The sequence below is a fragment of the Schistocerca gregaria genome, chromosome 5 (genome assembly GCF_023897955.1).
Source record: "Schistocerca gregaria isolate iqSchGreg1 chromosome 5, iqSchGreg1.2, whole genome shotgun sequence".
Classification (NCBI taxonomy): Eukaryota; Metazoa; Arthropoda; class Insecta; order Orthoptera; family Acrididae; genus Schistocerca; species Schistocerca gregaria.
Genome location: NC_064924.1, coordinates 558,865,017 through 558,877,259, shown reverse-complemented (window position 1 = coordinate 558,877,259; position 12,243 = coordinate 558,865,017). Strand labels below are relative to the sequence as shown.

The 12,243-nt window shown below is 43.0% G+C and overlaps 1 non-coding gene across 1 annotated transcript; it reads right to left on the bottom strand.

The window, feature by feature from the left end:
• Window positions 1-11,953: 11,953 nt before the first annotated feature.
• Trnas-cga (transfer RNA serine (anticodon CGA)) lies at window positions 11,954-12,028 on the bottom strand. The gene has a single exon. It is a non-coding gene; the product is annotated as a tRNA-Ser (tRNA).
• Between the last annotated feature and the right edge of the window lie 215 nt (window positions 12,029-12,243).

Genomic DNA, 12,243 nt, shown 5'->3' with positions numbered 1-12,243 from the left:
GTGAAGGAGGTCTCGGAACGAGAGCATATTCAGCGGATGGACTAGACTGCCTGTCGCATGGCTTAAATCTCATCAAGCACTTGTGGGATCCGTTGGGGAGACATATTGCAGTACAGCCACATGCACCAGCGACCATACAGTACTTCAATCGCGCTAATGGAAGAATGGAACACCCTATCAGAGGAACTCCTTATATGCCTCGTGACCAGCATGGGTGTACGATGCACAACACGCATCACTGTCCATGATGATCATACACCATATTAAGAACAATGTCCTGCCTTTTTAAGGTCCAGGGAGACCGTCATAATCGCAATGATTTCAGTATAGTTATTGTGTTTGAGTAAAAGTGTCTCTTCTGTCGCACTGCGTATATTATTTCAGCTACATTCTGTACTATACTGAGGCAATTCTTTCTGCGCGTGAACGAAGTTTTATCGAACTACACTGAAGCGCCAAAGAAACTGGTATAGGCATTCGTATTCAGATACAGATATGTAAACAGGCAGAATACGGTGCTCTGGTCGGCATCATCTATATAAGACGACAACTGTCTGGCGCCGTTGGGAGATCGGCTACTGGTGCTGCAGTGGCATGTTATCAAGATTTAAGGAATTCAACGTGGTGTTATAGTCGGTTCACTAGCGATGGGACACAGCATATCTGAGGTAAAAGTGAGGTGCGGATTTTCCCGTACGACCATTTCAAGTGTGTACCGCAAATGTCAGGAATCTAGTAAAACGTCAAGTCTAGACATCGCTGCGACCGGAAAAAGATCCTGCAAGAACGGGACCAACGACAACTGGAGAGAATCGTTCAACGTGACAGAAATGCAACCCTTCCGCAAATTGCTGCATATTTCAGTGCTGGGCCATCAACAAGTGTCAGGATGCGAACCATTCAATGAAACATCATCGATTTGGGCTTTGGGAGCTGAAGGCCTACTCGTGTACCTTTTGCACGACACCAAGCTTTAGAACTCGACTGGGCCCATCAGCACCAACATTAAACCGTTAACAACCAGAACCGTGTTGCCTGGTCGGACGAGCCTCATTTCAAATTGTGTCGAGCAGATGTATGTGTGCGGGTATGGAGACAACCTCATGAATCCATGGACCCTGCGTGTCAGCACGGGAGTGTTCATGTTGGTCAAGCCTCATTAATGGTGTGGAACATGGGCAGTTGGAGTGATATTGGACCCCTTATACGTCTAGATACTACTCTGACAGGTTACACGTAGGTAAGCATCCTGTCTGATCACCTGCATCCGTTCATGCCATTGTGCGTTCCAACGGACTTGAGCAATTCCATCAGGATAATAAGAGACCGCACACGTCCAGAATTACTACAGAGTGGCTCTAGGAACACTCTTCTGTGTTCAAATACTTCTTCTGGCCACCAGACTCCCTAGACATGAACATTATGAAGCATATCTGGGCTTGCCGTGCAACGTGCTGTCCTGCAGGGTTCATGGTGTCAGTTCCCTCTAGCACTACTTCAGACATTGGTCGAGTCCATGCCACGTCGTGCTGCTGCTCTTCTGCATAGTCGCGGGGGCCCTACTCGATATTAGGCAGGTGTACAACTTTCTTTGCCTCATCAGTGACACATCATGCGAAAGTTACTTTCGTCCTTAAGTTTTGCGCACCAGCGTATGTAGAAAGTGTGGCTGTACGAAAACGGGACTACTACTGTAAAACATTTTATTTTAAAAACATGCATGTTTTTTCTTATTGTTGCCCTAAGTATAGTCTACATCTACATGACTACTCTGCGATTCACATTTAAGTTCTTGGCAGAGGGTTCATCGATCCACAATCATACTATCTCTCTACTATTCTACTCCCGAACAGCGAGCGGAAAAAACGAACACCTAAACCTTTCTGTTCGAGCTCTGATTTCTCTTATTTTATTTTGATGATCATTCCTACCTATGGAGGTTGGGCTCAACAAAATATTTTCGCATTCGGAAGAGAAAGTTGGTGACTGAAATTTCGTAAAAAGGCCTCGCCGCGACGAAAAACGTCTATGCTGTAATGACTTCCATCCCAACTCGTGTATCATATCTGCCACACTCTCTCCCCTATAACGTGATAATACAAAACGAGCTGCCCTTTTTTGCACCCTTTCGATGTCCTCCGTCAATCCCACCTGGTAAGGATCCCACACTGCGCAGCAATATTCTAACAGAGGACGAATGAGTGTAGTGTAAGCTGTCTCTTTAGTGGACTTGTTGCATCTTCTAAGTGTCCTGCCAATGAAACGCAACCTTTGGCTCGCCTTCCCGACAATATTATCTATGTGGTCCTTCCAACTGAAGTTGTTCGTAATTTTAACACCCAGGTACTTAGTTGAATTGACAGTCTTGAGAATTGTACTATTTATCGAGTAATCGAATTCCAACGGATTTCTTTTGGAACTCATGTGGATCATCTCACACTTTTCGTTATTTAGCGTCAACTGCCACCTGACACACCAAACAGCTATCTTTTCTAAATCGCTTTGCAACTGATTCTGGTCTTCGTATGACCTTACTAGACGGTAAATTACAGCACCATCTGCGAACAATCTAAGAGAACTGCTCAGATTGTCACCCAGGTCATTTATATAGATCAGGAACAGCAGAGGTCCCAGGTCGCTTCCCTGGGGAACACCTGATATCACTTCAGTTTTACTCGATGATTTGCCGTCTATTACTACGAACTGCGACCTTCCTGACAGGAAATCACGAATCCAGTCGCACAACTGAGACGATACCCCACAGTTCCGCAGCTTGATTAGAAGTCGCTTGTGAGGAACGGTGAAGCTTTCCGGAAATCTAGAAATACGGAATCAACTTGAGATCCCCTGTCGATAGCGGCCATTACTTCGTGCGAATAAAGAGCTAGCTGCGTTGCACAAGAGCGATGTTTTCTGAAGCCATGCTGATTACGTGTCAATAGATCGTTCCCTTCGAGGTGATTCATAATGTTTGAATACAGTATATGTTCCAAAACCCTACTGCAAACCGATGTCAATGATATAGGTCTGTAGTTAAATGGATTACTCCTACTACCCTTCTTGAACACTGGTGCGACCTCCGCAATTTTCCAATCTGTAGGTACAGATCTATCGGTGAGCGAGCGGTTGTATATGAGTGCTAAGTAGGGAGCTATAGTATTAGCGTAATCTGAAAGGAACCTAATCGGTAGTCCCCTCCTCTATCCCTACAACTCTCCATACAAATTTTCCGTTGATGGAAACAGTGCTGAAAGTCTTCCTCTGCGACTTCCTTGATGGCGTGTGGTGCGTTTTATTTCGCTGCTTCAACTTCAGATTTGAGCTTCGGGAATAGACAACTCATGTGAAGCTAGGTCAGGCGAATAAAGTGATAGGACTAACAAAGGGGTGCTATATTTCGCTAGAAACCTGTCAACAGTTTCTTCTTATTTCCACACTGGGTTGAGAAAAACCTCAAGGTAGTAATGTTGATTAATAGTACAATCTTCCGAAGCCCAGTGACGCTACAGAATTCCATGAATATCGAAAAAAATTATTGTTTTGAATCTTGATTTGCGCCTCCGAGCTTTCTTCGCTCTCGGTCAAATTGGGCGTTTCCAGTACATGGAGGATTGGAGCTTAGTTTCTTGATTCTGGATTCGTCACGTATTGTCACTGTTTCCACAAAATTAGGACAATTTTCAGTGGTATTCAAAATGTCAGCACAAATTCTTCACGAACTTCTTTATTATCGATCGCGAGAGTTTTCGGGGCCAATTTCGCACACACTTTTATCATGTTGAATTGGTTATGTAAAAGTTTCCATACTCATTCTTTTTCAATTTATACAATTTTACCACTCGATGGAATCCGCAATTGGAATCATGTTACCAACACTATGTGATCAAAAGTATCCGGACACATGACTGAAAATAGCTCACAAGTTCGTGGATCTCTCCATCGGTAATCCTGGAATTCAACATCGTGTTGACCCACCCTTAGCCCTGATGACAGCTTCCACTCTCGCAAAAATACGTCCTCTCAGGTACTGCAAGGTTTCTTCGCGAATTACAGCCCATTCTTCACGGAGTGCTGCACTAAGGAGAGGTGTCGATATCGGTCGGTGAGGCCTGGCACGAAGTCGGCGTTCGAAAACATTCTATAGAGTTCAGGTCAGGACTCTCTGCAGGTCAGTCCATTACAGAGATCTTATTGTCGTGTAACCACTCCGCCTCAGGCCGTGCATTCTGAACAGGTGCTCGATCGTGTTGAAAGATCCAATCGCCATCCCTAATTGCTCTTCAAGAGTGGGAAGCAAGATGGTGCTTGAAACATCAATGTAGGACTGTGCTGTGATAGTGCCACGTAAGACAACAAGGGGTGCAAGCCCCCACCATGATAAACACAACACCATAACACCACCGCCTCCGAAGTTTACTGTTGGCACTACCCACGCTGGCAGATGACGTTCACCAGGCATTCGCCATACTCACACCCTGCCATCGGATCGCCACATTGTGTACCGTGATTCGTCATTCCACACGACGTTCTTCGACTGTTCAATCGTCCAATGTTTACGCTCCTTACACTAAGCGAGGCGCCGTTTGCCATTTAGTGGTGTGATGTGTGACTTACGAGCATGCGCTCACCAGGAAATCCAAGTTTCCTCACCTCCCGCCTAACTGTCATAAAGTTGCAGTGGATCGTGATGCAGTTTGGAATTCCTGTGTGATGATCTGGATAGATGTCTGCCTACTACACATTACGATCCTCTTCAACTGTCGACGGTCTCTGTCAACGTTTCCACTTCACTATTAAATCGGAAACAGTGAACCTAGGGATGTTTAGGAGTGTGAGAAAATTTCGCGTACAGACGTATGACACAAGTGACACCCAATCACCTGACCACGTTCGAAGTCCGTGAGTTCTGCAGAGCGCCATATTCTGCTCTCTCACGATGTCTATTGACTACTGGGGTCGCTGATATGGAGTACCTGAGAGCAGATGGGAGCAAATGCCCCTAATATGAAAAATGTCTGTTTTTGGGGGTGTCCGGATACTTTTGATCAAATAGTGTATTTCATCCGTTTTGTTGTTGAAGGGTGTCCAGGGCGCGATTCATCTTCAACGTCTTCTCAGCCATCTTGGAAACGCGTGAACCACTCAAACACTCGTGTATTCTATAAACAGTCTTCATCACACATTTGTTTCAGTAGCAGTTTCTTGTGAAGCATCACTGCAACTCGTTGGTCTATTATTACGTTTATAATCTTTCCCGCAAAATAAAATAACGGGTCTCACAAAAACGAAGGCCACGGCCACATTGATCTGTCTACAGACATCAGAGATGTCGCATTCGACTGAGAAGAATCCACTCTTCACAGCTATCGGCTGATCATCTTTGGCGCACGTGTACTTATTGTATGACGGCACTAGTCCTGTCATTCTATAGCCATGACTCGTACAGGGTACGTAGTCCCACCTTTTGTGGAGACTTGGGGTCATGGTTAAGTAATAAGGAAGTGCAGCACGTGAAGGTATTTGTACTGACACATTGAATTCCACTGAAAAGCCGGCCGCTGTGGCCGAGCGGTTCTAGGAGCTTCAGTCAGAAACTGCGCTGCCGCTACGGTCGCAGGTTCGCATCCTGCCTCGGACATGGATGTATGTGATGTCCTTAGGGTAGTTAAGTTTAAGTAGTTCTAAGTCTATGGGACTGATGACCTCACATGTTAAGTTCCATAGTGCTTGGAGCCATTTGAACCACTGAAAATGATCCCAATTTCGTGGAAACAGTGATAACATGTGACGAATCCGGAGTCCAGAAACTATCTACCAATCTATGCACTGGAATTTGTTGAGGGAACTTGGATTCAACAAAGGGCACGTCGCTGGAGCTGGGTCCTGCTGCCTTCGACGAAATGCAGTTGGATGAAGTCTCTGCTGTACGGAGTCCGAAACGGGATGACGAGGCGGCACCCGTCATCTCCACGCGTTTCCCGTGACACTGGCTCCAGCTGCGAGTTTTCTGGTGCAGTGACAAAGTGTGTTCCTCCAAATGGAAGGTCTGTTCCCTATTAAGAGGTAGCTAATTTTTCCTCGCGCCATTACATCTGGCTGTGTGTAGCTCTGCTGGCAGATGTCAACAGGGGCATAGTTATTTACGAAGAATGCCGTAATAAACTTAGAATTGCGAATGTGACAGGACTGTATAGAAGTGTAACTGATGCAGGCCTGCGAGCCCATACTGCTATTCTTCTCTTTCAACTTCTCTGTTCCACACTTTCATCGGCAGTTTTTGCCACTGGTTACTTCGAATTACAAAAAGTAGAATATTTATGCTGATACTGTTTATTGCAATAACAATAGGGAGATTCTTTCAAATTACATTATGGTTCCTATTGTATAAACTAGTTTTGAATAAGATATCAATATCTCAACATTGGAAGATATTCAATTTCCAGAACTACCCTCACTATATATATATATATATATATACAGGGACGACTCAAAGACAGTTGATACAGTCATTTCGAGGCAGTGTGAGACGGAGAAAATGCCCAGATGAAAGAGACGGAGCGTTCCCTTGTAAGCCAAGGAAGCCCAGCTGTTTATATTTAAATGAGATACCAATATCAAACCCATCAAATACGGTTTACGTTGTTTTGAGCTGTTTTTCAATCAACCATCCCTGATTTTGACACTGTGATAAATCTGTCACTAGTCTCGCTTCAGCATCGAGATTATTGTAACTTCTTTAAGTGACTTCCGTCAGTTCAGGCGGAAAAACTCAGAGGAACCGGTTCGATTTCAGGTTCTTATAACGCCTTCGGGTGTTCTGTGTTGTGTTAATTCGAGCGTTTATAACTAATAGTGTAGTGATGTCCTATTGTTTTGACTTCTGCGAAAGATAACGTGAAACGGAAATCAAATGAGATGCGACAGTCAAACAGTTAAAAGTTATTGGATAAGGTTATCTTCTTCCGCTATCTTTATTGAGTTTATTACATGAGAATTAATCATAAAGAATTGGATCGTTATTGCAGGTGACTGCACTATACATTACTGTACTAAAAAGCGGATCTCATAATTGTAGGAATATACGTGAGCCTGGCGGGGATGAGTCTTGAGTTAAAGCACGTAATAAATCATAGTAAATACAAAATTTACGTGTAATCCATATGCGTCCGAGCTTATCAGTAGCTTAAGAGCCACTTAGGGTATGTTCACATGACGTAAATCTGACGCTCGGTTTCAAATCGCTTGTTTGTAAATCAATTTACAACGCTCGTTAACGCTGTGTTAACGCAAAAATCCTTAGACGCAGAAAAACGCGCGTTGGCGCTCGGTAAAAGTAAATGCCCTGTGGCCAGGGCCTCGCATCGGGTAGACCGTTCGCCTGGTGCAAGTTTTCAGAGTCGACGCCACTTCGGCGACTTGCGTATCGATGGGGATGAAATGATGATGATAATGACAATACAACACCCAGTCCCTCAGCGGAGAAAATCTCCGACCCAGCCGCGATTCGAACCAGGGCCGTTGGGGGTGACATTCCGAAACGCTGACCACTCAGCTACCAGGGGCGGCCGATCCTCGGTTAGTAAGGTAAATTGCGCCTGTGTGTCGTTCAGTTGACCTTGTGGTTTCGTAGTGACCATACGTATTTTTTGTGTTTCTATTACTTTTGTTTGATGGACGTTGCGATAAATGAGTGACACTGAAGGCGAGAATATTGACATCGAGCTACTAATTTATGAACTGGAAAAATTTGGAACAAAGCATCGGAATCGCATAAAAATTAAATTTTGAAACGGCGATCTTGGGGTGATATTCCTGTGAAGGAAATGACTCAAGAAAATAATATAGGCAAGAAAAAAATGCTATCGTTAACAAGCATACTTTCGGTCATATCTTACGGTCTGCATATTCAAATCCATCTCTCATTCTAACATAGTCTTGAAGTATGTCTGTAAGTACTTTTGCCGTGTGTTCGGCACAATCCACAATGATACGTATCTAATGTTCAAGGTACAATTCTCCACTTATTACGCACTATACCGAAAGTACACACAGCATACCTAGGTGCTGAAGTTAGCCACTAGTTAAATAATAGTTCCTTCATAAGTCACTTCGTTTACCCCGTAGAGTCTCATTAAATTTTTCGTCAGCCAAAATGCATCACCTACGATCACGTAAGGAGGTGCCATGCCGTGGTTTTCTGCTAAAGGTTTTTGTTTCGGTACGTCCCAGAATTTTTCCAGTGCATTTTTCATATAGAACAGATTCTCTGAAAATTCCTGAAGTGCTGTCTTTTCCGTAAGGGCAAATGTCTACCCAGCTAAAGCGACAGTCAGGGATATACAGAGGCAATAGCACCAGTGGAAAATATTTGTAAGTGAAGTATACGAAAAATGTTCTGGATTTTGTATTATGACGTGCTTACCGTTGAGAGTTTCAATGCAATGATGAAGAAACATTGTGTACTGTTCAAATCTTTAAGATATTTCGATCAATTTTTCTTCATCTCTTGTTAGCGACACAATCTCTTTCAATTCTATTTCTCAATTTTAAATCAATGGTGTAGCTCCTCCGCTGAACAGCCGCTTCCAAAACATCTGAAACTTAAAAATATTGCATCTAACTCAATCTACCGCTTGTAATTCGAAGTACTCTTGTAATACAGTCGCACGTTGGCGTGCGTCAACGCGATTTACAGGTGAAGTTAGCCTTAAACTAGTGACTGCTACGGCTGATTCTAGAGCGGGCAGCCTTCAACAACGCTAAACTCAGAACCCAGTTGTCGGTGAGAAAAAAACTTGTCCAAACGGAGGTACAAAACTACAGAAATTTGTCTCAGACACTACGTGTCAGGGTACAGGATTATCACATTGTGTACAGAGAAATGTTGATTTCCTTTTGGTTAAGCGTTGAGAAGAATTAGGTGACTACTTGTTGTTCGATTTACTGAGAGTGCAGTTTAGTTTTGTTCGTGGTTTATTAAAGGATATTTTCATACAACTTTATAGCGATATCACCAGCTTATCAAGTCGTTCAGTGTTTTATCCATTTATCCATATTTATGTCTAGTATTAATTTCAGGTGCTGTATCGTTTAACAATTCGAAGTTGTCCATCACCTTTTATCAGCAGCTGTTTTCAGGGAACTCTTCTCGTTTGCATCAAACTACGAACATTACAATGAGTCTCTTCTGAGTTCGACCGACGGCATACATAGAGGAACAGTAGATATTAATATAGACATTTTTTCTTTTTTTTTTTGTTACAGAGATGACAGCCGGTTTCAGTGATACGTTTCCATTAAGAGAGACGCGCTCGCGCTCCTGTTGCTATACGTTTACTTACCGACTGACATTTTTGTTTTGATATTCAGGTTCTAAAGTTGTGGTTGAAATTACATAAATGTGTTTTTAAACTGTGCTTGTACTTGTGATTTATGGTGAATTTTGCTGTCGTTTAAGTGCGTCGCACGTGTTTGTAAAATGCAGAGTATAGCAATTTGGTGTATGTGAACGGATTTTGTAACGGAATCATTATTGTTGATTGAAGAGAATGCGACACACGGTTTACTAACCGCAGAGTACCAGGTTCAAGAGTGTTAACTCACGTTTTCACTAAACTGCGCTACACCGGTGCAATGCCCAACAGTCACATTTCAGCCGAAATGAACGGAGTGTGAATGAAGTAGAAGATATTATTCACTTCACAGAAAGCAATACTTTCACAAGCAGACGCCGAGTTTTTAGACGTATTGGCGTCCCACAAACAAGCATTTGGTGAGCATTATGTACGCATGGCGTCCATCCCAATCATATATTGTGGATTCTACGCCTTCGAGAAGGAGATGGTGGTGGAAAATAGGTATTTTGTCGTAGGATAATTGCAAATCTTCAAGTAATCTCATTAAAATTGTGTACCAACGAAACGGTTTATATTCATGATGGTATCAGTAGCATTCGTGACTCCCATAGGAGATCCGACGAAAACCGACATGCTTTTGTGTCAACAAATTTTCAAGAACGTTGGTCTATAAATGTCTATTGTGGTGTGATTAACGTTTCCTGGTGACTTACGTGTTCACGCATCGTCGTTCGGAGCCCAGTTACCGAAACTTTCTTGGAAAGAGTTTCCGGTGTTTTTGGAAGAGGTTAATTTGGCTACAGGGAGGGTGGTTCTTTCAGCTTGACGGAGCCCCTGTACATTCTGGACATGTGACACATCATCCATATCTTACACTCCCCGGAGATGAACAGTCAGAAATAGTCACGTTTCTTCGCTGCTGAAGTTCCCGGACCTTACCCTATAAATTATTGCCTATATTGATGGTTTAACGTCGAAGTCTACAAAGAAAAAAATCATAAGAGACGAATAGGCAGTATAGATTATGAATAGTGTCGCTTCATAAAAGAACGCCAGGACGAGCTACAAGTGGTATTGTCAAGATACATGGGAAGTGCACTGAAATCGGAGGTGTAATTTATGGAAATCAAGTCTGAACTTAATCATTTTTGTTTGTTTAATAGCGTCTGTCAGTGTTTGGTTACATTGTAACAGCCGTATCCCTGAAAGCACTAACAATTGTAAGCATGCTGTATGGAATGTTTCATTCGAATTTGTCTGTACTATAAAAGACAAATTAAAGCAGTTATCTGTGTCAGTCGATGGATTACATTTTACTTTTGTGTGCTAGATGTAGTCAGGCAAACGTTTTGAATTTCATTTCGAAGATGTTCCAGCAGAAAGAACCCTGAAGAATACAAGAACACCTTCCAAGTGAAGTTCAAAGCAGACTGCTGGCTACATCCTGCAAATAAATTAAAACAAAAAATAGTGCAGTCTGTTGATCCTCTAGAAGATAAGGGGTGCGCCGTGGGAGAAAATAAAGCTGACTGCAACAGAAAACTGTTGTAACTTACACAGTCGCAGTTTCTAAATCAAAGCCCAAAATGGGCGACAAAATGTTAGCCTCTTCTATCACTTCCTAAAATATTTACTACTCCTCCCGAAATTACCCGTTTATGCAATATTTAAGACAGCGGAACTAACATCAGCGGAACGCAGAACATTCCACAACAGAAAAAGTATCGTGTTTTATAATACCCCGTTTTGCATCATTATCATGGCAACCGCAATAACGCAGTTTTTGAAATTTTTAACAGATGTTCCACTTGTTGTAAGGACGAAAAAGCGTAAAATGTATATTTTTAAGTAATAAGGAATAAAGATTTGCGTTAAACTGAGTACCAGTATAAGATAATAAATATTAGCATTGCTGCTGTTTTTATAGGCACCTACCGAACCAGGCAGTACTTTGCAATTGCTAATTATCTTTCGGAATGACGTATACGTCCCGATGTCCTTCTCCCCCATTTCTCTGATCATCTCCGGCTCCCCGCATCTTTGTACATCTTCTATTCTCCCCCCTCTCTTTGTCGGTCTGCTGCACCTCCCCTCTGATTGTCTATCTCCGCAAACGAGACCGTGATTGGGAAAAAAAGGCACAAAAAATGGAACGATTAATCGGCTGGGATGATTACGCGTACAAGAGGGGCGTCTCCAGCTGCTGGATTTGTAAGGATAGTGGCTTCAATGACAGTGTTCCTCATGGTTTTGCCCTGGCAACGGGTAGCATTGCCAGGTTTCGGAGATTCAGATTGCATATTAGTATTCTAGTCATAAGTCGACAAGCCATAACTACAACATTCCTCTTAAAAATGATTACGACGAAGAAAACAAAACAGCACCTTGTTGTATATGCCATTTTTGCTTAAAATTATATATAATAAGGAAGAATGAATTGCCTCATGGTTTAAATGTCCTGATATCCAAGTTAAAACGGACTACGAGAAAGAACATAAAATCGCACATTTGCACAGGAAAGCATTAAAGCATTTCTCGCAGTCGGTTTTAACAGAAAAATCTGTACATTATTAAACTTCCTGGCGGATTGGAACTGTCTGCCCGACCGAGAGTCGAACTCGGGACCTCTGCCTTTCGCGGGCAAGTGCTCTACCAACTGAGCTACCGAAGCACGACTCACGGCCGGTACACATAGCTTAACTTCTGCCAGTACCTCGTCTCCTACCTTCCAAACTTTACAGAAGCTCTCCTGCGAACCTTGCAGAACTAGCACTCCTGAGAGAAAGGATATTGCGGAGACATGGCTTAGCCACAGCCTGGGGGATGTTTCCAGAATGAGATTTTTCACTCTGCAGCGGAGTGTGCGCTGATATGAGACTTCCTGGCA